The 27,335-nt window shown below is 38.5% G+C and overlaps 1 long non-coding RNA gene across 3 annotated transcripts; it reads right to left on the bottom strand.

Moving 5' to 3' along the window:
• Positions 1 to 10,986: 10,986 nt before the first annotated feature.
• On the bottom strand, positions 10,987 to 23,713 carry LOC116664370. 3 transcript variants are annotated; one of them, XR_004320882.1, is made up of 4 exons: positions 23,160 to 23,713; positions 17,577 to 17,712; positions 13,722 to 14,207; positions 10,987 to 11,295 (listed from the first exon to the last, which is right to left on the bottom strand). It is a non-coding gene; the product is annotated as an uncharacterized LOC116664370 (long non-coding RNA). The 3 variants fall into 3 exon arrangements; XR_004320880.1 differs by lacking the exon at positions 10,987 to 11,295 and having other exon boundaries at positions 11,306 to 14,207; XR_004320881.1 differs by lacking the exon at positions 10,987 to 11,295 and having other exon boundaries at positions 11,306 to 14,207; positions 23,179 to 23,713.
• Positions 23,714 to 27,335: the final 3,622 nt, after the last annotated feature.

The raw sequence follows: 27,335 nt of genomic DNA, 5'->3' as shown, positions 1-27,335 counted from the left end.
TTAACAAAATAGTGCACATAAGGCATTGGGATTTAAAGGTCATGTGGATTTAAAAGTGCTTACCTACTTAGCTAAGAAAACCAGTTAAGCCTGTTTTTCTTCATTTTCCACCTTTCAACTGTAGTACATTCTTGAGACTTGGGTCAGTGGTATGTAAAGCACATAGAGGAGGCCCAGGAGGGGGCCTGCCACCTGCACTCAGACTGCCCCTATTTGGGTGGAGGCTGAGTTCCAGCCAAGGAAAGGGCGAAAAGCAAGTTGAAATCTGACGGTGAGAATGACAGGTACGTCCCTGATGTAGAAATGAGTGACTCAGAGAGCGAGACGTCAGAAAAGAAATGTAAGCACACCAGCAGCACTATCAACAGGGGGACAGACATGATCAGGACAGGAATTCTGGCCTCGTGATGAAACAGAGCTGGCGTGGGAGCACCGTAGGCTTGTCGTCAAGCAGGCGAGAGCTCTCTTTCCTGAGCTACAAAAACATGTTTGTTTACTTGAGATTCAGATTGAATTTTTTTTTCAGAGTCACTTATAAATCATTGTGAGGGTGAATGAGGGTCTCCTTGTCTCTGCCTCTATGTCTCCCTCTTGCTCCCAGCGCAGGGTTGGAGATTCCAGAGGCATGTCTCAGGAGGTTCTCGTGCAAAATCAACATCAGGAACCCAGCTTTATTCAGGGCATCCTCGAGAGGCATCAGACAGCAGATGGAAAGCTAATTGTGTAAAAGAATATTTTCTTCCTCCAACGTAGTCTATAATAAAAGCAACTTTTAATCATAAAAAATTTATATTTAGGATCAGTAATTATTACATTTTCTCTAATCTGTATTGAAACTTATAAATAATTGTTTTATGTGGGACCAAATTCGTACATATAATTAGGTGATATATTTACTTAGCAAATCATTTTTTAGGAAGGGGTAAGTGTCTCAAATTGTTTTATTCAGGATTTATACTATAAACCCAACTGCACATCATATGGTAGCCAAGAATGTGAATGAGCATCGAGTAAGTTTATTCCTTTTCCAAGATTCTTACACAACCCCGTCTCAAACTGTCCTACTATTTTCTCTCAATTTAAAACAAAACAAAAAAGGAAATTTGTGATTTTCATGGCCTTCAAATGAGGAAGCTGTCCTCACAAAAGCATCTGGTTTTCTTGGATCAAAACTAAGCTGGAAAGTAAATTTGAGAGAGTTTGTATCTAAAGGCATTTCATGCTTTAAAGTATGATATAAAAATAGTTCTATCTTTCAACTTTTAAGCTCTCAAATGTTTAGCAGTAAAAACATATCAGCTTATCCCTATTTGAGAAAAAAAATTTAAACCATGAAAGATGCCATTTAGTTTCATTTCCATACAAAACACGACACATCTAAGCTAAGGTTAGGAGAAGTGCTTACATCTTGAAGCAGAGCTTTGATTGAAAGTCCCCAGACAAATTTCAGAGAAGTCTCCCTTGCTTTTGATTAGTAACAAAGTACACGAATCTACTTTATTCTGGTGAAACCAGCCAGACCTTCAAATTCTAACCTCTTCGGTCCTATCTTAGCCTCTCTTGCTCTGTCCACCCCTGTGCCTACCCAAATCCAAACCAAACCCGTCACTCAGTGTTCTACCAAGTGAGCCCCTACTGTTGACCTGTGAAGTCTGATACCACTACAATCTACAACAAAGGAGCTGACTTGTCCTGGATTTGTGGCACCTGTGTGTCTTTCAGTGCCAGCCATTTAAGAAAAGGATTTGAATGTCATGTGTCCTTGACTACTCCCATGGTTGAGTGCCCAGGAGTACTTTGTGGCTGGGTGTCTTTTCTTCCATAACACAGCTCGCCTCTGATGTGGTTCAAAGCCACGAGACCGTTGTGGGTGTGAACTTGCTGCCTTACTCTTTGCAGGAGTATTTTGGATTTCTAAGCACAACAGCATGTTCGTTCCCTTTCAGGAGGACAGTTGAAACAATACATAATCTGATGACCTCTACCTTTCAAAATGTAAAGCCTTATGTTTTTGAGCATATACGTGGGAATATGAAAAGAAAAAGTGCTACTGTAGTACAACATTTATCACCTGTAATTCTAACAGTAACTTGCTATGTTTTAAGGTGTTGACGTTGCATACTTGCCATTCCTTAGAGTGAACGTTTTTCTCTAACTGGCAGATGCTGGACGTTCATGCCCACACTGTTTCCGTTGTCTCTCCAGAGATTACTGTGACTTGACGCCCTCTCGTTTTTTATTCTTTGGTAAAGCATTTTGACTGCCATTATTTAAACAGAAACAGAAGTTACCGTTTATCCTTAAATATTGGAGCTCTGTGTCATCCTGGCGATATACTTGACTAGAAATAAAAGATCAGAATACTGGCTTGGAGCAAATTTTTTTGAAACAAAGTGGATATTAACTACCAATAGTTCAGATGTTATAATTTAAAAGTAATAAAGTGTCTTATTCTGAGGGAAAGGAGGATAAATATTATATGCTCATTAATCACTGACAGTCTCCTTTAAATTCTGACTTAAAGAATGGTTTAAAGAAAATATTAAGTGTTACCGACCCTCCAGAGTCCATCCCCAGCAAGGGGCCTTCTGCTCAGTGTCGGTCGAGCCAACAGAACGAGACCAAAGTTTGCTTCAGAACCAAAGGGAAGCTTTATTCTTTGAGCAGAGGATGGACCGGTGTGGAGGCTCTAGAGCACCTCTTACCCTCACCCCACGGGCTGTGGGCGGGGCTACGTCATCCGGGTCTCCTCAGTGGGGAGGGGAGGGGCGGAGTTCTCGCGACAGCAGGCAGCCTGGTGCATCCTCTCTTCTCGCGGCCGCCACAGCCATCTTGGACCACAGTGTGGTGAGCGGCACTTCCGCACGCGGCCAGCTGAGCTGAGGAGCTGGGCGCAGCCGTTTGGCACTGGGAACTCTGGTCCGAAGCTCGGGATGCGAGGCCTCCGGACGTGGTACCCTAAGAGCAAGTGAAACTAGACTGAGCACCAAGGAATAAAAAAAAGGTTAGACTTTATTACCCAGATTCTGGTTTTACTTCCTGGAATTCTTAATGGGCTTTGCCGGTGACAAAGGATACGTTTAACTTTTGTAGTATCAGGTCTTCCATCAAATTAGTTTCCTTTTGTTTTTTTCTTACAAATGTTTCAATTTAGTCGGTTGTATTTCTGAATCATTTGAAGCCACCAGGGGTTCAAAAGCCTTTTAAAAGGCCCACTTGGCCGATAATGTAGAAAACTTGTACTTTAAGATAATGCATCTCTCTTTGTTCTTGAAACGGTGTATTTCAATTGGTTGTATTTTCTCCCTCCAAATGGGTCTCATTTCTTGCCCTGGGATCCATAGTCATTTCCTCAAGGATCCTTGGAAGGAGCTTAAGTGTCCTTGATTTGGGCCAGCCTGTGGGCTGCAGGCCTGCTCTCTCGTCCTGTTCACGCCCTTCAGGACATTAGGAAAATGGCACAGTAAAGAGTTAGTGAGATTAACATGTGAAACACTGAAGTTTTTTTTTCTAATGAAGTGGACTGATCCGTTAACCAGGTGTGAGAGGCTTCACTTAGTGAAACAAGATTGTTTCTCTTCATCCTTGTGGGGTGATGCATGCCTGTTTTTTAAAGCAGTATTCCTACTTCTACTTCTATCACCTTTTTTTACCTTAAAGCCAAAAGAGCAATTCCCAAAATGTGTGTCATGTTGCACATAGGTTTTAAAATCTAAATTTCTAATATATGCCTTTTACAAGATTTTTTTTTTCAGCTCTTGAAGCCAGCTATTATCAGATCATACTGCATAACTCATTTAGAGTTATCCCTAGGGTGGTGGTAATGCTAGTTTAGATTTTGTTTGTCCATTATTGCTGAGCACTTAGCTGGATAAGGGAGTGAAGGATGGCAGGAGTTCTGTAAAATGATATGAACACAGAGGAAGCTGTGTTGCCTTCAACAACACATATTTTAAACTGTTTGCTTGAAAGAAAGAACTGTGGTGGCACTCCATCCTTTATCTGATGCAGGGTCCTGGAAAGCAGCATTGTGAGAAGCCCTTTGAACCTGATGTGCACTGTAAAGTCCTATTTCTGGTGAAAATTACACTAATCCTTAAAGCTCTTTATGGACAGCTTTCTGGAAGTTTGGATCAGGATGCAAAGTGGCCTTATTTCAGATATTTTTCGGTCTGAGTGCCCTGTGCTTGTGTGTCATTATGAATTGTTATTTTATTTATGCTGTCATTAAACCCGTCGTGAATGAAGATGTAGGTGTGATTTATGGCTTAGCCATCATACAGAACCTCGAGCTGTCCATTACCAGAAGTCAAGCAGCCATGGCAGCAAAGCCATCTAACATGGTGGCTTTGGGGAGGTCGGGCAGTTAAAAGAAGTTTGGAGAAATCTTGAGATTTTTGCCTTTTTTCTCTCCTCTGAGCTGAATAAAATAGATGCATCAGTTCTAACGAGGAACTTCCTGCCCAGAGTCACTGGCAGAGCAGCCTCCTCCCAACAGCTGCAAGCTTGAGAGACCTCATGTTGCTGGCCAAGGTTCACTCTGTGCTTTGACTAAGACCACAGCCGTAAAGCCAGTGTGTACCGTGGAAAGAGTTTCCCATTTTTTCCATTGGAGAAGCCTTTTGTGAGGTTAGTTTGACTGTTCCAAATTAACAGTGGTGGTCATTGCTCATTTTTAAATTTTAACTGCTTGTGAACCCACCGATGAGATAGATTCCATTGAGGACAGATTAGTTTTCTGTGAGGAAAATACATATCCTTTTTTTTTTTTTTTCCAGTATTCCTTAAAGCACTGACTTTTACAGTGTGGTCCCTAAACCAGCAGCATCAACAGCACCTGGGAGCTTGGTGGAATCACAGATTCTCTGACTGTCTCCAGACCTAGGGATTCAGAGACCCTGGGGGTGGGGCCAGCAGTCTTTGTTCTAACAGGTCCTCGAGGTGATTCTCATAAAGGCTCACATTCAAGAGCCATGCCTTCAAGGTTTGTTTGACTGTAGCCTTCTCTAGAGTTTTAGTCTCTATTCCAAAACAAAAACCAAAAAAATCATTTCTTTTCCAGGTGATGTGCAAGGGTTCCTTTTTAAAAGTTGGTTTCTAATAATATATATTCTCCCAGTTTTCTGAACTATGAATCTAGGCCCGAGAGTCACCCAGAACAAGGGACTTAAAGCAGCTTCCAAAGATGCTTGATTTACTATTGGAGGCCATTTGCTCACCTGCTTGTCCTAGCAGGCTTCTGTTAACCAGATGTCTCAGTCATTCACCAAGATCCTCATCGAGGCATCCATGTAACTCAGGACATAAAGGTGTAGCTCTTCTCTCTGGTTTGAAGAGCAAACTAGTCTTTGATTATCAAAAGGGTATAAACTTCTTTGGAGCTGAATTTTAATCCTATTTTCTTCCCTCTCAGGAACTTGGGAGTGATCTCCTTTGGGGCATTTGATTCTGGGTTATCTTTTCAAGTGTGATTTTATCTTTTCCTGTCTATACCAGCGGCTCACAGTCATCCACTATGTTTCAGAGTAGCATTTCCAGACTCTGACATTGTCACCTTAAGAAAGATTTTGATTTAGTGACTGTTGAACATTCAGTCTCATCCATCCAGCTTTTCCTCATTGTCTGCCACTGAGGGGATTTACTGTATCATTCCAGCTCTTTGTCCTTGAAAGACTGATAATTATTGGACATATATAATTTGCCGTGGCCTTTTATCTTACATTTTTGCACCCCCCCATTATGTATAATTGCTAATTTAAACTTTTCTGTTTGTAATTAAGTAGCTTCCCCTTTCCCTTTACTTAGAAAAGGACTAAATCAAAATCTGTACAGAATTCTCCAATTCTAAAGTATCTTAACCAAATATTTTCAAGAACTTTCAATTTCTGAACAATTGATTTAAATATTACACTATGTTATACATCAAAGAAAGTCTGTTTTTCTGGAACAGTTCTTATTTTTTGAGCAACTACACTGCGATAGGGCCCATTCAGAATCTTTGCTAAGGACTACTCCCCCACTAGCCAACTGCAGCAATAAAAATACTGAAATGTACAAGTCTTTCATAAATAACAAAACCAGGTAAATTGAGCAAATAGCATAACCCCTCAAAATGTGTTTAAAATGTCTTATATTTTGGTTTGAAATTTGTACCAAATGGCTATATAATTTTTTTTATAAAACCAGCCTACATGAATTTACAGGTGCATTTTATTATGCCTGCTTACATATGCTTCGAAAAATCTTTCCACTGTTAAATGGAGACTGTGCCAACAACATACTTAACATTTATAGGTTACTCAGGACTAGTGACCTTCCACCCAAGAAAACATTATTTCCATTAATTCAATTGTCTGTCCATTTCTATATCATTCGTTAATGAATATGAACCTATTATGTCTGGTTTAATTGGCTAAAAAAAGTCTTCTGTACACATTACCAATCTTAATCTTGTGATTTTTAAGAATTCTAGTTTCTTCGTTTAGTGCACTGATAAAGTTGATTAGCTGGACAAGTGTGTTTAAATATGAATATACTTCCTAATTCCTGCTTACCAGTGGTAATAGTTACATAGTACACAATTTTAAAATTGATACAACTAGACTTTCATACTAAATTAAACTTGCATATGCTATCCTTTCAGACCCATCCTTATTTTGCTATTTATTCCTCTTCTTAGAAAAGGGAACAAAACTGAACTTCTAAAAAGTAAGTTAACAGTTACATGTATTTAGATAGTATTAAATAATACAGGAAGCCAGCCAAAACCCTTACATCATGCTTGATCTGTTTGGAGTGTGAACACTAGAGGTGCAGGGTCAGCTTGGGCATAGCCATGCAACCCCAAAATGATCCTCCTTTTAATATTTTGCTTTTGGGCAACATTCACTCTCCAGAAACAAGGATCTTGTGTATGTGTGAAAATTTATTGTTTGTTGGGCACTATGTGAAGATTTCATTCAGATTCTTAGACCTGTTACTGAAGATGGGCTGAGCTTCTCATAGGCAGATCTCATGTGAGAACAATCCAGTTCTGGAGCCACAGAGATCCAGATGTCCAACTGAACAGCTGCCATCCTCATCTGCAGTAACCTCAAGATCACTGTTTTTGAGTTGTGACCATGTGTTATGCATTTCTTATCCTGACGCCCATGATTGAGGTCAGATGTTCTCTACCCTTAATTTTGCCCTTTGGGACTCTGTATTCTCAGTGGGATGTACAGTCACAGACAATGGTACCACAGAGCAGCTAAAGAAAAACTTTCCCATGCAATGTTCATGCAAGTAGACATTCTGGCTTAAGTTGTCATTACCCTTAAATATTTAATGTTTATTGTTCTCAGAGTGATTATAAGTGAACTGGAAACAAAGTAGGCATCTAAAGAAGAAAAAGTTAAAATTTTCTGGGGTCTGTAACTCAGGTGTCATATATTGAAAGCATGATGGGTGTGTAAGGAATCTTCTTTGTCCTTCTACATGTGCAGACAACACATTTGAAACAAACTTTCGTAATATAATACATGATGAGTTCATCGAAGTGAAAACACCAGAGTGACATCCATGTTTATTTTGGTACTGATCAGCACCATGACTTTATGCAGATGTTTAATCAATTTTATAAAAGTAACACTGCCTGTTACCAACAGAATAATTACTTATCTTTTACTGGTAGCATCATGGCAGCTAATTCCCAAGTTACCCATAACTTGTGTAAGGAGACATTTGTTAACATTTGAAATCCAGGTAGAACTTGGGAAGGCCAGACCAAAGTAAATCATCACCACCTTAATACGTGCAGTGCATTTTTGTAATTATTAGCCAAAGGTCTAGCATATTGAAAAGTGTGTGTAATAGGAACCAAGAGTTAGATTTTTATTATTGTTTTGCTATCATCATAGATTGAACATCTTAACGCTTTCAATCAGTATTGTATCCAGAATCACTCTTTGAAAGCTATGTAGAAAACTGCTGAATGCAACCAGTTGTGCCTAGAAAGCATCTTTCATTGATGCATTATGTATATATGCTCTAAATATAATGAATATATTTCTGAATTACAAGATGCTTCACTAAGCAGTAAGCTCTTCAAATAAAGGCACTGTGTTTTGTCTAGCACAGTGGATGGCATATTTCAAGTCTTCAAAATGCATTTGATAACTCAACTAACCACACCTACACTATCAACCATCCTTCCCTACTGCAGTTGAGCAAATGGTGTTTATTAACTGACCTCAGTAGCCAGATTTGCAGTCTTTCAGCATTTAAGAGACCAGTTGCCTGATTGTATTCATGAAAATTCGAATCATAATGTTCTTGGAATTTCCACCTAAGGGTTTAAACTTTGCTTTCAGTGCCATGATGCCATGAAAACCACACCAATCAGATAATATCCCTGTGTCACCAATATTAATGACTAATTTACTGAGCATGAAATGTGCTGAATTTCCCATAATGGATATCCATAAAGTATCTGTGTTATCATTGCATGCACCATCCCTCTTGTGTTTGTGTGAGTGTCTAATTGAGGCCTAAGTATATGTTGACCATCATATTTGTGGATTTTTGTAGAGATTCTTGTCATCACCATATAGCTCGCCAGGACTAGTCCACTGGATGGTTAATGCAGAACAAAATCTTTGAGATTGTACTGTTGATTCCTTAAGTCCTAGGTTGATTTTGCAATATGGCATTTTAGGGAAAGCAGAGAAACCCAAATAGTGAATTAACAGTACTTGCTCCTTGATTGTTGACTTTTCAGTATCATCTGCAGGAAGTTGTATACAATACAGCAGGTAAATCTTTGCTAGGCCTCGTGGGCCTGCCAATATCCAGTGAATTTGTGGCTAATTTTGGTTTCGTTGCCTATTCAGCCCACCAGCATTCCTTTATTTCAGGATGTTTGGCTTGAAAAACTCGCTTAGTTCATATGCCAGTTTCTTGTCAGTTAGTAATTTATTTGCTGACCTGGGCTAAGTGTCTGCTATAAAAATCACTTAGAGTTGTGTCCTTCCATCCTTCTTTGTCTTTACCTTTATTACTTCCTCTCTCTCCACATTTGCTATTGCAATCCAAATCTCTTTCTACCAGAGTAATGTTTTGCATATTTTGAAGTTTAGGTCAGAAAGTTTGAGCTTACCAAGGTCTGGCATTTTTAGCTTTTTTGTTACATTTGTAATAACGCAGTATTGCTGAGCAGTGGATAATGTGCTTTTCATCTGTCTTTATAGCCCACATGAACAAAGCTTAGCCCTATGATAGAGCTGTGTACTAGGACATAATTAGATAGTGTGTTTTTTTTTAGCATGGCTGCCATCGCACAGCCTGATGCTTGCCAGCCTAAGATGTAGTACTATTGATCATAAACCTTTGATGCACTCACAGTGAAAGAAATTGTAAAACATTGGACTTCACGTTACTGATGATATTATAACTAAGAAAGTACACTTCATGCTGCATGGTTTGGGGCAGTGCCAGCCTTAGAATAGTCAAGTGCCATCTCCTTCCTTCACCTCCTTAGGAGAATATCACTGACATAACCTCAGTGACTTTTGTCCTGAAGTCGTTTAATATACTGAACATAGGAGAAGATACCACCAATTAATCAGTTACTGCCAAAAGCCCAGCACTGTAATGAGTGCTGTGAAATATGCAAGAAAAGCCAGACTCTGCTAGTATAGCTGTTTGGTGCTCAGTAAATATTTGGTGAATAAATATAATCTAACAGCAACAACAGAAAATGTAAAGATCTTTTTAACTCCTCTCTGCGTGAAAAAGAGCAATACTTTCCCTTTAAAAGGCTCTTCTCCTACCCAGACAATATTTAATGTTTGTTCTTTTTTGACAAAATACAGCAAAACCAGAGTTTTGGTCAGTTTTTAAAAATAGAAGCTTCTAGATAATGGAAGCTGCTTCTCACTAGAGAATATTCATATTATTTATTATCTTCCCAAAGGATTTTATCACCCTAATATTCTTTTTAGGTTTAAATGCTAAAGTAGGAAGGGGGATATTTAAAATGAACTAGAATTTACACGTATCTAAATGGGTGGGTTTAAAACCATGGTGTCCTGGTTGGCTATACTGGATGCCAGAAGGGGAGGAATGTTGGGTCCAGAGGAATCCTGGCTACTTCAGCTACTAATCACCTGTATGACACTGAGCCTGCCATTTCACTTGTGTCTCTTAGCTGTTAGGAGGTTGGACTAAATAGTCTTCTGGGTTGCTCTCTATCTCTGATAGTCTGTGAATCTACCTTGAAATATACAATGGCATTCTTCATTGGATTAGAAGTGAACAGTGTATAGTCTGAATCTCTACCTCAAAGCTAATTCTAAGAGATACCAAACCATATTTGGATTATAAACCTGTTTTGTCAATGATCTATTCAATAATGACCTTTTCGTTGAATCATCTTACTTGCACAATCTGCCATCCTCCTTTTTGTATGTTATGTTTTGCTTTAAAATGGTGTAGGATTAAAATCCTGTCTCCACCTAACTTACTGGCTGTGTGATTTGGGGGTAATTAACGTTTCTGATCTCATTTATCTCATCTGCACAGTGGAGCTAATTGTGTCTACTTCAGAAGAACTGTTAGGAGTCTTGCATGTAGCGGCACATGAAAAATGCCAGGCTCAGAACATGGCACACTGTGGTTCACCATCAAAGTTTCTTACCTTTACCATTAAGGCCTGATCCAATTCATCCATGAAAATCTCCACGGAGCTCAGATTCTTGTCTCCTTTTACTAAAGAGCAATGGATCACTCAGAACTGTACACCAGTCAGGGATGAAACTATTTGGATTCTAGAATTGGCATATTTATTCTGTTAGATTATATTAATTAGTCAGATATTTACTGAGTGCCAACTTTATTCTGAAATACTTTCCATATTTTAACTCATTTACTCCTCACAACAACCCTATGAGGTTGGTATTTATCATTTTCATTGGAAAATATATCTCAAATGAGGAAACTGGGGCACAGAGAGGTTGTCTAACTTACCCAAGACCACGCATTAGTAAGTATGGAGCCCACATTTGAATGCATGTACTTTGTCACTTGGCAAAGTACATTTGCAAACAGCCATTTAAATGGTTTTTATTTTAAGATGCAAAATTCGTTGCACTCTTTAAAGAATTAATGACACTAAGGAGTTTCCTTTTTTTCAGCAAATCTTTTAAACAGCATTTCTAGGAAGGAAAGGAGAGGCAACTGCTGTCAACTCCACTGCCCTTGCTTAAATCTTCTGGAGGCTTGATGATGCATTAGGTCTTCATACATCCTTCCTGAAGCCTAAGGGAGGGGGAAAAAGAGCAGTCAGGTGGGGTCAGAGCCTAGAGGACTGAGCAGACTCCATTTCCTGTCTCTACACTCGAGCCAGTGCCAAGTAACTTTTTTAAACTTAAATACTTTTCTGCCCTAATAAATACAAACTAGACTATGCCTAATGGGGAGCCTCTACTAATAAAATTGGCTTTTGGGTCAGCAAGGGGTAAAAAACAATACCAAAAACCAGAGTGTGTGTCAGGAGATGAGGGAAAGTGTGAAGAGAGCATGGTGGGGCTGGGGAGCTTTCCTTCTGCCATTAAAATGTGTGTGTGGAAGTTGGGGGTGGATTTCATGAGTAAATATGGAATTTTGCCACCAAATTCTTTCCTCCAGAGCTAATATTATCATGGGATATTAATATTAACACAAGGAAAAAGGCCCTGGGTGAAGAAAACTGTTTTCCCCTTCAGTGATAGAGTTCTCTTAGGATGACAGGGACGTTTCAGGGCATCAGAAAGTGGTAGTAGAACATTAAGATTTTATCATTAACAGGAGAATGAGCTACAACCTATAGGATTGGATTCTCTTTGAAAAGTTGGGAAAAGGAACCTGGTAATATCAGCCTAGTCAAGGACCTTTTTCTCTGCTTAAAACCCTCTGTGCTTTCCAGGGTGTGTGGGCCTTTTGATCCTAACCATTATTCTGGACAAACTAAAGTCATCAAACTGGAAATCTGGTACATGTGGATGTTGTGATGCATGATGCTATAGACACACAGATAACACATTAGGTGGGAAGGGGTGTATTTGCGTTTTATGAAGTTCATCATTTCATCATTATGAATTAATCTTTTTATAATTTCTCTGAATCATTCTTTTGGAGCATTCTGAAGGAGCCAGAAAAAAAAAGTGAAAACTTTTCTCAAGCAACTGGCTTAATGGATAGATAAATGTCCAGTTTCAAAAGCTGTTACTTGTAGAAGGCCAAAAAATGTTAGTATGGGCCGTATAACTGAAAGATAATTTTTCCAAGGTGAGAAAGGCAATAAACTACAAAATAGCACACTAATGGAATATACAGTTTTTAATAGGAGCAGCTGTTATTTCACTAAGGTGTATAATATTTTAAGTCTTGGTTTTCTGTTTTGGAGTATGTTAATTAGTGCACTTATTTAATTTATTTTCATTCTCTGTGTGTTTGTGACTCTTAATTACATGACGTAGTTTATATTCGTTGCTTTTACATGATGGGACTGCCACAGTGTGCCTTTGGTCTTTTTACACTTAAGTGAAATCATGAGGAGTGCTCACCAGCAGTTGTATGTCCTTCACTAGATTCTTCAGCCACGTGTGTGCATAATGGTTTGCACATGGGCGATTATCTGATCACTTACCTTGGGATAGTTTGCTGAACTGAGCTTCAATTTCAGTTACACTGGATGCAAATGAGCAATATGAAAAGTATAAACAGGCCCCAAAATACAGAGTTTCCTTTTGGAAATTTTAAGCCAGAACCATATATCAATTTAAAAATTAGCTTGCTTTTATATGAGACTTGCTGCATATTGGGAAATAAATATCAGAGAGCAGGTATCTTGAGGTGTATTTTAGGACAAACCTGTAACTTTTCTGATAATAAAGTAAAGCTTAAGATGCTTTGAATATTCGAGACTTGAGGGGTTGCAGTTAATTGCATTTTGGAGTTAAATTAGGATAAATGAGAAATGCTTTCTGGCCTCAACTCTTATAGTTGGAAATCTTTCTGAAATTATGAGTGGATTTTCTTAACCACCAAGACAATTTTGTCAGTATGCTTTTTATGATTTAGACCTAACATGCCTGAGGGATATAATTCTCAATACCATTCAGCATTGTATAATAAAATAAATAGGTAGGAATGAAGAAGATGAGACCATCTATATTACTGAACTTAGAGTAGCAGGTAGTCATCACAGGGCTATTACAGATCAGCCTTGTGCAAATTACTGGAGGGGAGAAGAAATAGAATTCTTTGTTGTAGGGGGTTATTTTGTACATTTGGGGATATTTAGCAGGTAGCATTTCTGACCTCTTTCTAGAGGGACAGAAATAACATACATACTTCCTGTGAGTATAATGAAAGTTCAGAAAATGGAAAAATACAAAATTAAGGGAGATTTTGTAGAGGAAGTAGGTTATGAGCATGGTTTTGAAGGCTATATAGTGTTGGCAAATCAGGTTAAAGAACTTGATGACTAAGGGGTTACCGTTTTTAACCAAAAGGAGGTCATTGATAACCTTGATGAGAAAAAATTCAGTAAGCTACATTATAACTATTGGATGGATCATAAAGATGTTTTAAAGACAGATTGTTTTCTGACCCAGACCTAGGCATAGCTTTAATATCCACCATGTAGATAGAACTGGAATTTAGGGACTATGTGAACTTCTCCCTCATATGGTTCATATGACCTGGACCATTCAGTGAGTTATTTCTCTTCCACTTTTTTCCTGATTCTCCTGCTCCTCTTCTTTTATCTCTTACTTGCATTCTGTTTTTTAATTTTTCTTTTTCTTCTTTTTTCACTTCCTCTTTCCCTCTTAGGTTAGGCTACTAGAGGCCTGTGAGAAAAGAATCCACAGTCATGACCAGTGTATGTTTCCTGTTGTTGCTGAAACAAATGACCACAAACTGATGACTGAAAACAATAGAAATGTATCCTCTCACAGTTCTTGAAGCCAGAAGTCCAAAATCGTTTTCACTGGACAGAAATCAAGGGCTGCACTTGCTTCAGAGGCTCCAAGGGGGAATCCATTTCTCTACCTTCCAAGTTATAGAGGCTGCCAGCATTCCTTGGCTTGTGGCCACATCCTAAGCTCTTCCTCATGGTCACATGGCCTTCTCCTCTTCTCTGTATATCAGATCTTCCTCTGCTTCTCTCTTGTAAGGACACTCATCTGTGGAAATGAAAACTAATTTGAAAAGATACGTGCACTCCAGTGTTCACAGCAGCATTATATACAGTAGCCAAGAGATGAAAGCAACCTAACTATTCATCAACAGATGACTGGATAAAGAAGATGTGGTATATACGTATATGTATATCTCTATATAGATGTATATAGGTACATAAAAATACATGTATATATTTGTATATTAAAAGTAAAAATATGTATATATGTATTTTAAAATACAATGGAATGTTACTCAGCCATAAAAAAGAATGAAATTCTGCCATTTGTAGCAACATGGATAGACCTAGAGAGGATTATGCGTAAAGAAATAAGTCAGAGAGAAAAAGATACTCTGTTATCACTTATGTGTGGAATCTAAAAAGTTAAAAAAAAATACAGAAAACAAAACAGAAACAGACTCATAGATATAGAGAACAAACTGGTGGTTACCAGTGGGGCGAGAGAAAGGGGGAAGGGCACAATAGGGGTATGGGATTAAGAGATACAAGCTATTATGTATAAAATGGATAAGCAACAAGAATATATAGTGCAGGGAAATATAATCATTGTTTTGTAATAACTTTAAATGCAGTATAATCTATAAAAAATGAATCACTGTGTGGTATACCTGAAACTAATAAAATACTGTAAATCACTATACTTCTGCTAAAAAAAACACCTCATGATTACATTTAAGGCCCATTCAGATAATCCAAGATAATTTCCCCACCTCAAAGTCCTTAACTTGATCGAATCTGCAAAGACCCTTTTTCGAAGCTCATATTTACAGGATCCAGGGATTAGGACCTTATATATTGGGGTACCATTATTCAGCCCACTGAAATCTGAATATTACAAAGAGTCCTCCCTCGATACATGGCGGACAACACAGAGTCCATCCTTGTCACACATGAGCCTCTCTGGTGGATCTCACCGGCAAGCGTGAGAAAGGGGTCATACTTCTTCATCTGTCTCGTGTTCACTGGAACAGTGTTCTCTGTTTGAGCAATACCTCCCTACTAATGACTTAAGAAGGAAAAGGGACCTCATTGAAACTTTTCAGTTCCTTGAGCACCAACCATTAAGCCCCAGATAATGAAGGTCAGGACTAAAGGTGTGTTCCTTATGGAGAGCTCTCTGTTTCCCTCCTCAGACTTGGAAGCCTGTTTTGTTTTGGTAAGTAAGGAAGAGCCATCCCCTGGGCTTGCTGGTTTCTGGTTCAAGTTGCCAGCATATCCTCTTCAACTCAAGTGGAGGAGATGTAGAGAAGCACACACAGAGGGTGATAAGGAACCCTCCCAGCTCGGGATCCTGCTGAATTCACCTGAGACCCTTGAGCCTGTGAGGAGAGAGATGCTTTGAACCTCTGCATTTAGCGTTCTTTAAATAATCCCATCACTCACAAAGTATCTGGGCAAGGATGAGGAGGGTGAAAATACAAATAAAGGAGCGTAAAAATTCATGCCCACTTTTTTTCCTACCCAGTAGCCATTATAGGCAGACCATTTTCACTTGCTGGGTCCTATGGGACAAGGAATCCAGATATATTTGCAAGCATTAATTTTTACGGGCCCTGCGGTCTCCAAAGCCCTCATGCGTCCTGGCTCATCCACTCTCAGAATTCTTACTCAGTGAATTTCAGAGTAGTGATTCTAATGAGAAATATTACTCTTTTAAAAGAGCACTTTAACATAACTCTAAGACACACTGTTAAAATATATCCCATACATTTAATAATTAATTTTTACTTTTCCCAGTATTATCTTACTGAATATTAAATGGGGTACAGTTTCTGTAGGAGTATTTGGTTTTCTAGCAATATTTGGTTAGTGACCTCTTATGCCCCATGGGGAAGATATCTCAGGATCTCTGTCGACCAGGAGTGATTTTTCTCAACTCAGTGTTTCTCCACCTTGGCAGTGTTGATATATGTTAGACGGGATAATTCTCTGTTGTGAGGATTGTCTTGGGTAGAACGTTTAGCAGCATCCCTGGCCTCTAGTCTCTAGAGGCCATTTCTTTGCTGAGTTGTAGCAGCCAAAAATGTCTCCAGACATTACCAAATGTTCCCTGGGGGACAAAGTCACCCCTGATTGAGAATTAGCGTTGTATTATTTGCTTGGTTAGTAACAGTAGCATTTACAGAGCCCTTAGTAAGTGCCAGTCACTGTAATAAGCACTTGACTTGTATTAATGAATTTGAATCTTACAAAATCTCTTGAAGTAAGTGCCATCATTAACTCTGTTTTACAGATAAAGAAACTGAGGCACAGAAGAGCTGAGTGTCAGCTTTTAAAGAGTAGAGCCAGGATTTGAGCCAGAAGTTGGGATTCAGAATTCATGCTCTTAGGCTTGATGGTACAGCTGTGGTCTAGTGCTCATAATTAGGAGTTTGGGACTGTCAGGTACAAACTCCTGTATACAAAATAAACAGCAAGGCCCTACTATCTAGCACAGGGAACTATACTCAATAGCTTGTAGTAACCTATAGTGAAAAAGAATATGTGTATGTATAACTGAATCACTATGCTGTACACCAGAAACTAACACAACATTGTGAATCAACTGGAGTTCAATAAAAAAATTTTAAAAGAGAGTATGTTGTTACGGACTTTAAAAGCCTCTTCCTTTGCATCTATTTAAAGGTTGTAAATAAACTATAACAATGGATGAAAGGATTAGGAAGGGCCATTTATTATAATCATACTATGAGTGGGGCACTTGTCTTGAGACTTGCATGTGAGTTATTTTATTTCATCCTCACAGTAGGCCTATGAGGTAGATATTCTTATATTCATTTTTATATGAGAGAATTTGGCAACAAAAAAGTAACATTTACCCAGAGTAAGAGCCAGTATAATGGCAGAAACTGAATCTGACCCAGTGCTTTCTGACTTTTAAGCCCACATTCATTCTATTTTAGTTCTCTCATTTCCTTGGGTTTTAAAAAGATGGAGGGAGAGTCATTTTTAGATTCTCCATTTTTATTTTCCGGTCCAACCTCTCTGTACAAATTCCACATTACTTGGAGCTGATACTTGGAGATTTTGAGCTCTCACTTACCCTTCCTAAAAGCCTTCCGAGACTAGTAAAATGCAGAGGCACAGGTGTGAGTCCTGGCTCTGCCACCTCCCTGCTGAAAGACTCTGGGCAAACCATTTAACTGGGAGCTCCAGCTTCCTTATTTGTAAGCATGCGGCTGATCATAATGCCTACTCTGCAAGGTAAAGATCAGGAATAACATGTCGAAACACTGTTATTAGTTAGTACAGTTTTGCTCTTTAGAATTGCAAGCTATGTATTTTGCCACTTTGCTTTCTTGCTCTCTTCCCTTCAAAGCACTGGCAGTGTTTCTACCCTAGTTCCACCTACCGCCATCAAGGGTATCTGGAAACCTGTCGTTTAGAAGTTCAGTAAGATTCATTCTTCATTAAATGAAGATATCTTGGGAGTGGACAGAACATTTGAAGTCTTCATTACTTAAACACACTTTTGAAGACTTGGGCACCTGGCATAGGGAGGTGAAGAGAAGGAGACAATGACTTCACAGATTTTTTGCAGGCAGACCATATGAAAAGGACTGTAGTGAAAGAGAGCATACCCTGGCTTTATTCACAGAGACCAATATTAAGAGTTTCATGAAAGTTTTCTTTTTTATTGAGGTATAACTGATACATAACTTTATATTTGTTTTAGGTGTGCAACATAATGATTCAATGTTGGTATATGTTGAGAAATGATCACCACAATAAATCTATCTCTCACCACATCTGTCCCCATCTAACCTTGCAAGGTGACCAGTTATTCCCCATACATAGTGACAAAAATTATTCTCCTTGTGATAAGGACTGAAAAAGATCTACTCTCTTTCAAATAGGCAATGCAGGATTATTAACTATAGTCATCATGGTATACATTACATCTCTATGACTTACTTATTTTATAACTGAAAGTTTGTATCTTTCTACTCCCTCAAAAAAACCTTTTTTTTTTTTTAATCAAAGCCTAAATTGTGAGTTAAGTAGGTGGGACTTGACCTAGAACTTTTTAACTATAGATGTATGAACACGTGTGCACATACACACATTTCCCTCACTACCTGAAAACAGGGTTCCTATGAAACCTTTAATAAGCTAAAATGGCATAATGTGAAGAAAAAACCACATATCTTTTTTTGTAAAACCAAAAATTCTATTCAGATTTCTTCCAGTAAGGGAGAACAGGGGCTGACATAGGCCTTTTGTGAAAGCAAAGTTGCGTAAAGCAAACTTTCCAAAAGTGGGGGATACTTGTATGTGTATTAATTGGAGTGCAGGATGGGAAGAAAGAAAATGCAAATATTGAGGAATGTAATTCTCTAGGACAATGTGGTGAACTTCACAACTCAAATATGTGGCTAGATATTAATAAAGTTCTTGTTACTTCTAAGTTGAGCAAAAAAAAAAATCCTACAGTTCATTGGAATATATAACACGTGTACTCAACTCAGTGGATTGAGACCTTGCAAAGTGACCAGTTACTCAAGGGAGATGTCATTTTAAAAAAGTGATGGAGAAGGTGTTCATATCTAGTTGCCTTGCTGAGAATGTCGGTCACAGTCTAAAGAGATTCCAAAAGTAATGTGATAATATGGCATGTCTACTCAAGGGCAACCAGTGGAAATGTTCTGAATCAAAAATAACTCAACACTTGAGAATTCTGAGAGGACATTCAGTACATCTCCATCTAGAGTAATTGGGAAGAAGGGATACATTGGTTCAAGATTTCAGGAGATTAAATTTAGTATGTTATAAATTTATTGTTGAAAATGTTAAATCTCATTACTAATTGAATTTCACTGAAATGAAGTCTTCAGAGAAAGCTGATATTCGTCTGTTTGGCAGAAATCAGTTAAATTCAATTAAACGTGATTTTGTAAAAATGTTTTTGCAGTCACTGTGTAGACCAAAGCTGTAAAATTCAATTACATGTAGGGAGTCATGCTATCACATTCTGGTTATTAGAAATGGTCATGACGAAATTAAAAAAAAGGTATTTTGAGTATCTGCCATTTCATCAAACACCATTATGAAAGCAAAGACAATGCATAGGTGTATGATTCCTAAGCTTCTCTTTTGCTTTCACTTAATAATGGGTATAATAAATTTCACCCCAGGAAAGGAACTTGGAAACTCCTTTGTCCCATTATGACAGAATTTGACCTGAATATTCATTTTTGCAGTCAAGTAATGAATTTGGAATGACAAAAAATTATTCCAGTTATTGCTCTTTGGAAATCACGTGTTCATTCTTAAATATGGTGTGGGAAGCTAGGAATAAAGATTTTTTTTCTTTTTAGAAAAACAACCAATAGCTTCAATTTTGTCAGAAGAAATTTTATAAAGAAAACTTTATACAGAAAAAAAATGAAAAAAATCAGATTAGGAAAGGAAATACTGTTAATCTGTTTAAAAAGATGACAAAGAGAAAGGCAAAAATGGGTTCATAATTTTTGGAGACGCTTATTTAGAAGATGAGGTTGAGGTTCAAATATGGAACCTGAGTTTTCTTTCTGGCAGTGGTATGCCAGCCACACTGATCATCTTTTTAAAACAGAACCATGTTGTGGTTTATAACCTGTGGGTGAAAAGAACAGATAACCTCGCATAGCCTTCTAGAAGAGCCAAGGCAAGCAGTGCAAGGGAGAGACAAGTCTCCAGGAAAAGGAGCTGCAAGAAGCTACTTCCCATTCTGTCAGTTTGGGTCACTGGAAATACACATACATGTCCAGGACGTGCGTAGATGCTTTGGGGGAGTAAGAGACATTAACCTTGAATGCTGCTGAGTGGAGAACACTTCAAAGACAAGGGACAGTGAGAGAACCAGAAGCCAATCAGAATGAAGAGGATGTTTGAACAGAGAGAGGGGGGGCATATGAAGACTAAGGGTTTGGGGCTCCTCTCTCACTCCACTGTCTCTGTTCTAGCTGACACCTGCCAATCTGGGCAGGTATTTACAGCTCCCAAGAGGACAAGAGGAGTCAGGTGAGTCCGGGATCAACTAAACTATGTTTACTTGCATACATTTTGTCCCTTTGCAGTTGCTCTGTGAGACTGGATAAATTCAAATCACAAGGACTAGCATTCCCAATGTATTCTGTTTACTCTGAACCTGCCTGAGGAGTCTGCCATTGACATAGCTCACAAATGCACATTCAAGAAATGAGTAGAATTTGTGGCCATCACTCCTTCCCCTTGTTCTGTCTGCGTGGCGAGAGGCTGGGATGACACTCAGGCCTCCATTTGTCAGACAGGGCTGGCGCTCTCTGCAGCCTATTTGGCAGGTACACTGTGATACTAAATGAGACTGCATTTGGAGGTCTTCTTTAGAAGAAAGGCATATTATGGGTCAGTTCTAAGGTGGCCAACTTTGACCTCATTGCTGCAGAATTCTTCTTTAGGGATTTTTTTTTCTTTTAAGTATCAGAAAATAAAATTATGAGTCTGGAGAAGAAATTTCAGCTTCTGAAAGATCTGTGTCTCAGTTGTGAGCATTTTTTAATGCCTGAAGACCCTTCTGGAGTGATGCTTTGGTTAAGCAATGAGGCCAAGCACAGCAGTAGAATATAGTGCTAAAATGATATTCAGTGACCAGCTTTTGCTTTTTGTTTTCATGTCATCTGTGCATAGATTTTTAACTGATTTTATATGTTATCATTTCTTAAAAGACTGGGGCATGGGGGAGAATTCCCAGTGTCATCTTTTGCTAGTCCCAATGTTAATCTAGTGATTTTACTCTGCCAAGTTTCATTTTGAGGTAGATGACTGCCAATACTAATCTGTCCAATAAAAAGACAGTCTAATCTATTTATGGTTCATGTTAAGGATTGAAGCCATGAAATGCAATGCTTTTCTTTTGGTTGTTTTAAAATAAAGCTCAAAGGAAATTGATGGATGGTTTCAAGTAGCATGGTATTGTCTGAGCTGATGAATCAAAGGTGTTTGTATTATCCTCCACCTCATGATGAAGTTAATTCCTGTATGTAAAAAGAAATGTAGCTCACATAACACTATGATGTGGTATGGGACTAGGAAAAGGAAAGGTTAGTCATTCTTATCCTTGTCATCTTGTTCCTTAATCTCATGATTAAAGATAATCATTAGGAAAAAGTTTAAAAGAATGTTATAGTAGCAATCCTGCCGTATTTAGGGTACAAGCCTAATGAATGTGTTCCTTGTCCTCCACTGTGGGAACGTGACACCTCCCAGAAGTTACAACCAGAAAACTCTGGCGGAGCTGACCTATTAACCAGATCACCCAGGGAGAGAGGGACAGAGGAATGGGATATGGGTGAGACTGTATGGTTAGATGTAGGTCATTGTAGGATTCTAACTTTCATTTGTGGCTGGCAGTGGGGAGTTCACAAGTACTCAGTAAATTACTAGTAACCTGTTATTACTACAGAAGTCCCCTTATCTGCTTTGCTATCAGCCATCAGTGAAGAACAGGAGGGCTTCAGTAAAAAATACTTCTTAAATGTCATCTGTGTGGACTTTGTTTCATTTTAAAGCTTCTCATTGCACCTTTGCTTTGTATGTTAATCTGTAGCTGTCTTGACTCATTTTAGAAGCAGCCAGAACATAAATCCTAAAAAGTAAAAGTTCTCAATTAACTAATGTGTATGTGTGTGTATCTTTATAATGAACACACATATATATATGTGTGTTCATATGTATATATGAACAAATACATTTATAGGTGGATTTGTATCATTAATGATGTCTTTCATACATAACACACACATACATATATATACATACTATTGTGAATTTGTATAAAGCTTTTTATTTTCCAAGATGCTTATTATAGATGATCTTTTCCTAAATTTACAGTTACCCTGCACAAAGGTTAAATGACCTGCCCAAATTCACACTTCGTAAGTAGGAAAGCCAGGGCTAACAATGAAATTTCCTGATTCCTAGCCAAGCGTTCTTTCCACTACAACAGCTGTCACTGGTTATTGGGAGAGCAAGGGGAAGAAACTGATTTAACTTCTCTGAAGTTAAAAATTATTGATAGTGACTGAATATTAGCAGTGCAGTTATTTTCCAAAGTCAGCTGGTCTAAGACAGTCCTATGTGTGATTGAGTTAAATTATGTAAGTGGCCATGTATGATAACTTTGATACGTTCTGTCTGTGTTATACTATGTTCCACCGTGACCTGGTACTCTTAATTCTTTTATGTTAACTATTTTTTTAATTGACGCTATTTTTGAAAAATAAACCATCTCATAGTTATTTATTGTACTAATAATAAAAATACTGATGCAAGATACCCTATTACTGAAGGTACACAAAACTAGGCTCTTGACTTATACAGTCAAATTCTGTTTCCAATAGTCAACAAAATTTAACGGAAATCAGTGATTATGATATACAAAATTGACACTTATTTTGAGGTTAAAATTTGATAAACTTTTTTTTTTAAGACACTCTCTTTTGAGAATCCCGTCGCTTTATCTAATTTATGGTTTTGTTTAATAACAGATGTATAGGGCAAATTGAAAGGTCTTTAGTTTATCCAACCAGCGCTTGTTGGCAGGGTTAGTAAAAGAAATGAGAAACTGCTACTTCATTACAAACAACAGCATGCTCATAATAAAAACCAACCAAGTTGATTGACAATTAAGTATTCTCTATTAGAACTCAAAATACTGTTACCAAATAAGGAGCAATGGAAAAGCCCTTGTAATAACCTTGGTGTGATAATGACTATTCACAAAGTTCAGTCTAACGTATCAGACTTTTAAAAATCTGTCCCATAAAGTCCTAAGGGCAATTTTTACAATTGAAATTTTTTTTTCTTGAAAAACAAGGTAAAACTCTTCATTCCTCGGGGTAGAGGTTGAGATGCTGTATCTAAAAAAATAAAAATAAAATTTAAAACAAAATAAAACCCAAATGTAGTGGCTTACGTAGAAATGTATTTCTCACATTACAGTCCCGCCGGTCCAGGTGGTGAAGGTCGTTAAAGGACACAATTTCCTTTCTTTCTGCTGCATTGCCATTCCCTGATGTCGTGCTCACTGGCATTACTGAGGCTGGGTTTCCGCCGTGTCTGTGCTACAGCCCATAGAAGAAGGGAGTAGGAGAGAGTCCAGGGCAAGTGTCTTTAAGGAGATGACCCAGAAATGAAAGATGACAATTCTGCTCCTCTCTCATTGCCTGGGACTTTAGCACATGAACTTACTTAGCTTTAAGGGATGCTGGGAAATGTAGTCTGTAGCTAGGAGACCATGTTTCTGAAAAACAGGACGGAGGAAGGAGGGTGAAGGGGGAGAGGTGGGTTCATCTATTAAAAGAAAGTGAAGAAGAAAAGATACTGGGAAACATCCATTAGTATCTGCCACAGCCACAATATACAAAGTTAAATACGTTTATTCAAGCACGAATAGTATCCGCAGTGAATCATCACATGCATTCAAACAATTTTAAAGGAATGAATTAATGCTGGTAGTACTTGCATTATTTAAAAAGAGTGGTTCTCAAGTTTTCTCTGTCTAGTATCACTTCTTTGGAGTAAAAGTTATGCCAGGCAGCTATACTCTGCACAAAGATTTATCTGTGTACATGGCTTTGTTTTTAATGAGGAGATATGAAGATAGTTTCTAGTTTTTATATAACACAAATGTATGAGAGAGCCATGACTTTTTTTGAACATTATTGAAGAATGAACTTTTCTAAGTGACTTTCCAAATAATGGAAATACACATTTTAAATTTAACATAAGACAGACATAAGATTCTCTTCCGTGTGTATGTGTCTGAATGTGAATGTAATATGTACTAAACTGAAGTAGTTTTCTGTCTCCTTAAACCAGATGTACTGAGCACAGTTGAATTATACCTTCATTCAATACACATTTACTTAGCATCAGTTACGTGCCAGTGACTACATCAGGGTCTGCATAGGGTTTCAAGTTTAATCTTCCCAACAAGCCAGTGAAGTAGGACCAATTTGTCCTGTTTCACATGTGAGGAAACTGAGTGTTAAGGAGGTTAGATAACATTTTCAAGGTCACGTAATCAAGACTCACCTAAAATCCTGGTGTTGCTTATTCTATTTTTGTCAGTTTCCTTCATTCAACAAACATTTATCAAGCACCTTCTATGGCCATGCAGTAAGCTCTTTGTTTTTTTTTGTATGTTTTAATCCTATTTAACCTCAGGACAGGCCCATAAAGTAGATGTTATTTTTCCATTTTATAGCTGATGCATCTATAGTTCAGAAAACTGAAATAACTAACCGAAATTGCAGAACAGTGAGGAGGACAGGATTTAAGTCCAGAGTGCTCTTCCTACTCAGAACCTGCCTTTCTTCCTGTTTCATGAAGTTGAAAGTCCCATTTGGCCACCAGCTAAGACACAATGCAGACCTGGTTTACCTCCCTCTCTCTGTTTCCCATCTACTGACTCGGCATATCCTGTCGACTCTATTGCAGAAATATCTCTCCAGTCCACCCTCCAGTCTGGCTGGGCCTTTATCATGTTGGGCCTGGAACTGTTTCCTAACTGGGCTTTCTGTAATCAAGTTATCCTTGTTTATTCCAGTCTCCACATTGTCATGAGCTGATCACTCTCAAATAAATAAAAGCATCCAATCACAATTCTTTCTTTCTTAAAATGTTCCATTTGTTGCTTGATCACTGTAGAGCAGTATCTCAGTTCATTACTTTGGCATATAAAGCTCTTCTCAACTCAGCTGTGGCCTCATCTCTCATCACTCAGCTCCCACCCAACCTAAATTCTATCCGTACTTAATGCTTTGCTAATCTCCAAACCCATCTGCTTTTTCATGGCTATGTACTTTTGAACATGATGTTCTTGTGACCTAGAGTAGCCTTTCCTATTTTTTTTTTCTGCCTGAAAAAGTTCAACACTTTAAGGATCCAATTATAATACAATAAATTATAAAGTTGCTTCCCCAAATGAAGTTGGTCATTCTTCTTTGCTCTCATGGTACTCTTGTGTATCTTAAGAACTGTCATAATAATTAGGTGTACGCAAGCCTGTCTCATCCAGACTCGACTCTCCTTGACAGCCGGGGCCACCTGGGCCTTGCACAGTGCCTGGCATGTAACAGCCATTCATCAAACGTTTGCCTGGGAACTGGGGATGGAAGGAAGACTCAGCTGCTAGACGTAGCACAAAGGCAGTTGGGATGCGGTAGCCATTTAACAACAACACAACTGCTTATTGGAAACTTACTCTAGAAAAGTTCTGTTGCTTGGTACTATAAGAGGGCCAAGAAAGAATAAAATAATCCTTGCCCTTAACTCTTTGCTTTAGTTGAAAATTTAATGAAGCAGCTGAGCCTGGTGTGTTGGATATTAGAGCATTCATGTACCTTCTTAGTTGTTGCTGTTTTGTTCCTATTAGCCTGAGCAGTCCAAGAAGCTGGATCCTGTTTTCATCTTTGTGCTCCCAGCTTTTGTCATTATTTACATAGTAGGAGTTCAAGAATCTTTGTTGAAATATAAGCAAACAAGTTTCCAAAAATACACAGAGTGACTATATTTAAAGTACAAAGTAAGTAGCACCACTTCTACAGACATTATTAGAGATGAGAAGACGACACAGGAACTGGAGGGAGATTTGGGTCAACTTAAGACACAGGAAGAATTTAAGAAGGTTGAGGGAGTATTGAAGTCACGTCAAGGACATAGAAAAATTATGAGGAAAAGCATTATAGTAATCTGCTAGTGCCACATAAATACTGACTACTAAAACTGCCCTCAAACTCAGTGTCTTAAATATTTTCCCATTTATAAGTCTGCTGATTTAGGCTGGCTTAGCTGAGCAGCTCTGTTTTAGGCTGCGGGTCACCTGGGTTAGAGTTGGCTCTAGGCTGTGGTTGGAGTCAGTTCTGCTCCACATGTCTCCATCCTTGTGGTGCTTCTTAGGGAGAGGTTAAGTGTAATTTAAGTATAAGAGGGACATGAATAATTGTGACCAAAGGGTGAGATTTTGCTTATTGATTTATTCCTCATTCACAATTATCCATACCCTCCCTTTGTTAGACCTATGCATTTACACACTTTACCATATAATTTGCAGTACCTCCCACTAGACCTAGTGGAGTATATTTCTCAGCCTCATTGATGCTGGGATTGGCCACGTGGGTTGCTTTGGCCAGTGGAATGTAGGCGGAAGTCACAGTACGCCAGTGTTGGGCTGAGACTTCAAAAGAGATTGTGCTTTTCTTGTTTACTCTTCTGCGCTCTTGCTGTTTTCCATAAGAAGTACATGCTCCAAATAGCTGCTGGTCTAAGGAGGGTGAGAGATATGTGATGTAAATTTGCTCCTGAGCCAAAGCCTGGAGCCTGGCCAACTAAGACTTTAGCAGATCTGCCCCTGCTGACCATCAAAGCAGTGAAGAAGAAAAACAGACCTTTCTGTTGTGAGACCCTAGGTTTGCAGGAATAGGTGTGGAAGTGGGTGAATAGAGGGGGTCAGAATTTATTTTGGAGAGGAGGCTGAGGATTTGTTGAATGGCAACATGAATAGGATGTGGCAATTAACAGGATAAAGAGGCAATAAGGGAGAAGGGGTCAGAGCTGACTGGGTGGTCAAGTCCAGGGTGAATGCTGGCACCATTGGCTAAAACAGGGAAGTCAAGACAGACCAGTTAAAGTTAAATGAGATGTTGAAATTATTTTGAAAATCGCAATCTTCAAGGCTTCAAGAATTTGTCTGTAGACTGGTTTTTGTTTGGCCCATCAAGATTTTTAAAAATTTGAATTTGAATGTATTAGGTCAGTCGTCTACTCTCCAGTTCCTTACTTCCCCTCTCTCTCCTTTTTCACACTTCATTCCTTAGAATGCATGTGAGTTTATGTCCCCTATTCCCATCTCCACTTACTGTCAGGCACATTGATTTTTTGATGAATATGAGGTAATGTGAATTATAATGATAAAGCTGGTGTGAATTGAACACATTATGGGTCTAGTTCACTTCTAAGTGCTTTATATGTCTTATCTCATGAATCCCCATTTCATAGATAAGGCAGAAGTAAGCTGTTACTTGCCTAAGGTCAGCAGCTGGAAGGGGACCAACCAGAATTAGAAAATTCCAGTTTATTGAACAGTTTC

The sequence above is a fragment of the Camelus ferus genome, chromosome 6 (assembly GCF_009834535.1).
Source record: "Camelus ferus isolate YT-003-E chromosome 6, BCGSAC_Cfer_1.0, whole genome shotgun sequence".
NCBI classification, from domain to species: domain Eukaryota; kingdom Metazoa; phylum Chordata; class Mammalia; order Artiodactyla; family Camelidae; genus Camelus; species Camelus ferus.
Note: the sequence above shows the minus strand (reverse complement) of the source record. Positions and strands in the feature narration are given on the sequence as shown.